This window comes from Lampetra planeri, chromosome 2, assembly GCF_965212315.1.
Source record: "Lampetra planeri chromosome 2, kcLamPlan1.2.h2, whole genome shotgun sequence".
Taxonomy (NCBI): Eukaryota; Metazoa; Chordata; class Hyperoartia; order Petromyzontiformes; family Petromyzontidae; genus Lampetra; species Lampetra planeri.
The window spans coordinates 8,026,885-8,033,102 of record NC_136108.1 but is presented as its reverse complement, the minus strand read 5'-3'; positions in this window follow the sequence as shown (position 1 = coordinate 8,033,102).

Below are 6,218 nucleotides of genomic sequence, written 5' to 3'. Positions count from 1 at the left end.
AGGTCACCATTGAAAAAAAGTAGCTTCTTAGGTCAGTGAGCCTTACGTGAAATAAACTGACCGGCTGATTTTAACAGAAAAATCAAGTAACGGATTTTGCGATTTAAATTTGGTCTGCACTTTTCTGAGCCTTGATGTGTAATGCCTTCAGATCTCAAGGCAAACATGGTTCAGCCTGGTCTGTGTAGGTTGGCAACCAGCGCCAAAAGAAGTCCCTCTCACAAATTAATCAAGATACTGTCTACAAGAATGCAGCTTCTTTCATTGCTAAGGAATTGTGCTATAGCTACCATGCCGAAAAAACCCAAAAAATCCCCACCTTATAAAACCCGAGGTCCTGTTTACTCTGGGAACAATGCAGTTCCCATGGCACTCTTGTGTAAAGAGCAGGGATGCAAACATCCCGACGATATCCTTGCTAAAATCTCGCTACGCCTCAATTGATTACCTGGCTTGACTAAGGTTTCGCCAGCCAAGGTGTCCCTTTAATGGAGAGAGGTGTTGCGTGTCACTTGAACCTTTCTGGCCCACAGGGCACTGTTGCTCACAGTAGATTCATTTGAAGGGTCGGCCTTGGAAATGTTTATATAACAAACGTGCATTGCATGTCCTTTCTGCTATACAGTGTTTGTCAGGCTCAAAACACAGTTATTTTTCGTCTGTACCATGTAAAATGTGTACAGAGGTTTGACATTGGGATATTTATAATCAATGTGACTTTGACTAGATGCGTCATTCTACAAAAGTTGGTGTTTTCTTGTATTTTCGAGAAGGGGGGGGGGGGTACTTGTTTATATTTCGGTGATGAAATTCCCCAATTCGGATGGAGATGGCCAGTTTCTCCATTGCAAAATCACTGTTTACAGTAGTAGAGATGAATAATAAGGATTATTCGAATACAAACGTCGTTAAGTAACTTTCCAATACCGGCAGTCCCTGGTGTGGTGCCGTAATTTACGTGTGATTTTACAGTCGCACCCTGGTTATAATTGCGTAGAATATGCCAGGCTTATGTCAACTTAAAACTCTTTCACTGCGTCCTAAATATATTTCATATATAATGGAAGTATATGTTTTTACACTCTTCGTGAGTAGAGTTAAGTTATTCGGAAGGAAGTTACAGTAACTACATTTTAATATATGCTATCAATTGCCGTATTTGTTTATGCTGACTTCCCACAGTTGTACTCAACGCACCCTTTGCCTGTCGAATACATTATGACATGGCGGTGGTTTCAGATTGACAGTGTCTGTAAACACAACATCGCGTCCATGTAGTTTCACACGCGCTCAGCATATTTTAACCGTGCAAGCATGCAAGTCGGAAAGGTGGGGGGGTAATGATTGGTTGAAAATAATTCAGGTTACACGGTCTAAAGCCCCTCCAGTTGCCGCATGAGTGATTGAGAGAAGCCAGACATTTATACCGGTGATGATGGCATACTGTACCGCTGCACGGAGCAGTGTTACACATGTGTGTTACGTCCAACGGCGGCGGAATGCCCCTGCGGGTTATGCTTTATATAAAGCCCGGCACGTGCAGATCAAGCCGCGTCTCCTCCGCGTGTGCATGGGAGCGGTGGTGCAGTTTGGGGGTTGCGCATTGCGTTTACGAGCCCAGCGAATTAAGTTCGATGCCTGTCTCGCATCGGAATGTGTGCATGTTGAACTTATTGTTAGGTTTTTTTCGATCAAGTAAAAAAAAACCTAAAAATAAGAATATGAATCCTTGCAGTCACGAAAGCTTCAAATCTAGAATACATGTTGAACTTCTTTCGCATCGTACGTAGCCAACCGTGTTAATCGGAGTTGCGGGGGGGGGGCAAAACAAACTAAACAGAAAATTTCGAAATAGATGAATTTTCAATCTAGATTTCAAAGGGCATATCTCCAGTGGCTTCCCAATATCGGGAGGAAGAGCGTTCCAGACGGCCGCAGAAGCACGTCGAAGAGCGCGCGGATGGGGTGACCGTCCTTGTTCGATGGATAGCCAAAAGCTGCAGCGACGATGACTGGAGTTTGCGTGATGGTTTATGCAACTTTGAACCGGCTCCTCTCATAGATAAACTTATTTAGAGTACCTGGTGTGTGCGTGTACATCAACAGCGCTGGCAAGACAACGGTGGTCGCGTGGTTGTGTTCCCAACATCCCTCTCATGTGTAATGCAGCACTTAAAAGGCGCTTGCTAACAACACTTGACTTGACAGTCCGTTTATATGCTGTACATGGGAGATATTTCGTTTGTACGCACTCCCTTATAAGTGAGGCGTTCTATTGACATTTGGTGGTTTCGCTCTGTGGAGCTGAACATTGTAATGTCGTGTATTTATCCATTTCCACGTATTCCCTACTATATAACACGTGGCTTGAGTTAAGACACTCGGACGTAGACAAAATAATGCACTTTGTACGCATTCTATCCTGTTGGGAAAATGTGGGTTTATGTCGGTGAACTGTTAATGACTCGATTGCAACATGTTGGCTCTTTTTTAATTAAGCACATAGTGTTCAGGGCTGGGGCGCTTTAGACAAATGGTTTCTGGCGGGCGCATGTGACCCCAGCGCACGCCCGCCAAATCGACCCATTTGGTCCACGCTCCAGACACAGCATGGCGCCACGATGGCTGGATGTTAACTACCTCGCCTAGTATACAGGAGGTCGTGGGTTATATCACGACGCCTATATATTTGAGAGTTTGCAAGTTTGTCTACCCGTGGTTGCGTGTTTTTATTTCCGGGTCCTCCGATTTTTCCTTCCACATTTAGAAACGTGCGTTAGAGTATTTGGCTGCCATACATTTCCACATGATGTTACTTCGTTGAGCTATCATTTGTGACCAGGTCGCTTCTGAAAAAAAGCTATAGAGCTCCGTGGACCTTACCTGGTAGCATGGGACACTAAACAGGGCCATGTTGGCAACGTCCACCAAATACATCGCAAGCAGTGTCTCCTGTACCTCGCTTACCCTGTGTATATTTACATAGTGAAGTTAAAGCGAGGCAGGGCTTTTACACAGGCCCTACGTCACTTACATTTTCATCTTAACCCATGGCATAAAAGTGGCTTCCTTCTCCGATGTATTTTCGCGTTGGACCGTGTGTTCAGCATGATATCTGACGTTTTCGCTCCATGTGCTGGCGACGAGTTCTTGAAGATGCTCCCAGCAGCGTCAGGCAGGCCAGACAGCTCACGATATAACTCGAAATATACACATCGGATAGCTAGCTCTACGGCACAACCGCAAAAAACCTAAACGGCCGTTTCAGAGTGGCTTTGCTGAAGGAGGTGGATGGCGTCTCTCGATGACGACCGTCGCCTCTCGTGTCCCGCCAGTCACGGGATACGGCTGCGCATTTAGCCCGACTCAGTCGCGTAACTGGCGTGGTGGCAGGGGGTGCCTTGGTTCCTCTCCCTTGGTGGCCAACGATACGAGTTGGGGCCTCCTTGACGACCACCATGAGATACGTTTTCAATAGTATTGGGGTACTACCTGAGCGATTGCAGCACCCCCTGTGCTGATAATGTGATTATGCCGCTGGCTTGACACCAATAAAGGCCGTTGGGAGTCTTCTTAAGCTCACTCGGATTATGAAGGGCTGGGACATCGTTTTATTTTGCAGCTGTAAGTCGGGAAAAAATAGTTCGCAAAACCTATCATAACCGTTAGATTGTGCACAGTTTTAGTAGGTTTTGTAAAGCCTGCAGTGATTTTGCAGCCACGTTACAATCTCGTTGAGAGGAGTCTATTGTAAGGGAGACCTGGAGTTGCAGTTTGGGAACGTTTAATACGCTTGTACTTCGGCTCTATCTGCATAGAAGTCTGGCCAAGTGTCGCTACGGTTCGAGTGCTTGCCTCAAGTCGATTGACTCGGCTTATCGTCCTTATCGTCTTATCGGCCAGAGCAGAAATGTCTAACACGTCAGGTACCAAACCCGTAGTCGTACTGATTTATTTATATTTCCAATAAGGGTGAATTATTTGATAACACTCCTCGAATGGTTATCACATGATTCACAGCTATTGACCACGTGCAATTATAACCATGACTTAAGTTGTGCCACCCCACGTGTGGACTCGTGGACTATTACAGGGGCGATTAAGTCAGTACTGTACCACTTTGTAGGACGCCAGAATGGATTGTTCCATTGTGTGCTACCCCTGCCATAAGAATGTTGAATTGACACCATTCACCCCATTCCCCAAATACAAATTAACAGTATCAACATGAGCTAAAGCATGGTGACACCTTCATACACGTATACATAAAGTACACATGTTAGATGAACCAAATACTTCATGCAAAAGTGAGCTGCGTATACCAGATACATCTACACTTTGCTTGATTTTAACAAGATAGAGCCACAACTTTATACATACATTATATATTACTGGCATTGTTCTATTCACTGCTGGATGAAGTCCTCCCCATGCAATGTCGGTCATGGAAGTTGTCTGACCGTACTTAACCATGCTGGTCAGTGTGGGTTGGTAAAGATAAGTGCCCAGGTGTGGTTCATATTTCACTCCCCATGGATGTTAGCCATGGTCAGGGATTTAACTCGGGAAACCAGGTTCATAACACGGTGCCCTAACCACTCTGCTACCGCTCGCCCAGGCTTTACTGATGATGGGTGGGAAATGGGGAATGCATTTAAAAGCACATTCCTTTACGCTGCCGTGTATCATCATTAGACACACATTATTCAGGTGTTCTCATGGGAGACGTTACCGTTTCAAAGACATACGTTTGGAATTGCCCTTGAATGTACTCCGGTATATTCTGCCATATAAGGTGACATTTGCCCCATTTTTTTTCAAAAACAGTTATACAGTATTATTATAATTTAGAAGCCTGTCGGTCATGGGAGTTGTTTTAACCATGCTTCACCAGGCTGGTCAATGCATGTTGTGAAGGGGGGTGGAGGGAAGGGGGTACAGAATTGGTTCGGATTACACCCGCCACTGATGCCGTGATTTAGAGTTGAAGGCCGGTGGGCAGCTCAATAGTTCAGACAGTGAAGCTACTGTGCAACTGCTCCCCATATTTTGGGCAGGAGGCCAATCAAAACACTTGAATTTTGCTTGCACCGGTGAGACGGCCAGGAAGGAGGCTGGCTGTCTCTGTAGGCCAGTCGGTTTCAAGGACAATGCGTGTACATTATCAAAGTGTATTTGTTTGCACGTTTTACCACAAGTACGTTGGGTTAATGCAAACGTGGTGCCTCGTAATCTGTGTCTTAGTTTTGGCGTTTTACCATCATAATGCCTGTACTATTGCCAGAACACTGGCAGAAAGGGATTCGTAAATATCGGTACAGTAACACTGCTTCAATGCATACTTGGCTGCACGTAACGTAGCCTGGGGATAAAATTATATTACAAGGTTCACTCTACTTATGGGAGCGTTTGGCAGAGAATCCCAGTGCCTGAGAACGTTTCTTGTTTCATGGAGCGTCTGAGTGAAATTAACTCAAGTTACAGTTGCGCGAGATTGTTGCGAACACTTACTCCCAAGTCCATTAATATCCGTCGATCGCCCGCATGAATGGACAGATAGGTGGGTCGATTGTGGACGATCAAGGAAAGGAAGGATTTGTGACTTATTGGGATGAACTTTGTACATCCCGACACGCGGCTGGCCGACCTCGCCGCTAAGTCGCGATGGAATGGGAGGTGAATTTCGTTTAAGTTTGAAATGCGAGACTCGTCCACGCGTAGAATGACCTCGTGGGTGCGATGCGATCGGCGTCAGTCCCTTGGGCGCCTTCCACAATCACGAACTTGCAATACCAAAATGTTCAACTGAGATGGAAAATGAGAGCGGGGATTGGGGGGCTAACTCTAACCGGGGATAGTTAAATCCATTAGTGCAAGCCAAAGCAGTGGGGTGTAATTACGTGCATTGACAAGTGGATGAAGTGTTCATAAAACTTCAAATGATGAATGATGGTAACAAGTCATTTCCTCTCCGTTCTTTCGACACGAGTTTCATCGCCCAGATTTATGGCACTCGATTCAGCATTCGGGCATTGCACAATAGAAATTCAATTAATTGAGGTTTTTGGGTATTACTCGTCACCTGCTGCCTTGAATGAACCCAGGTTGTACCTCATGGAATGGCGCAGCAGTTTCGAGGGGCAAAGCCAGAGCCTTGGCATCGATTTTATAATCCTAATTTAATAATGAGATTAACATTTAATTAACAATAATGGCTG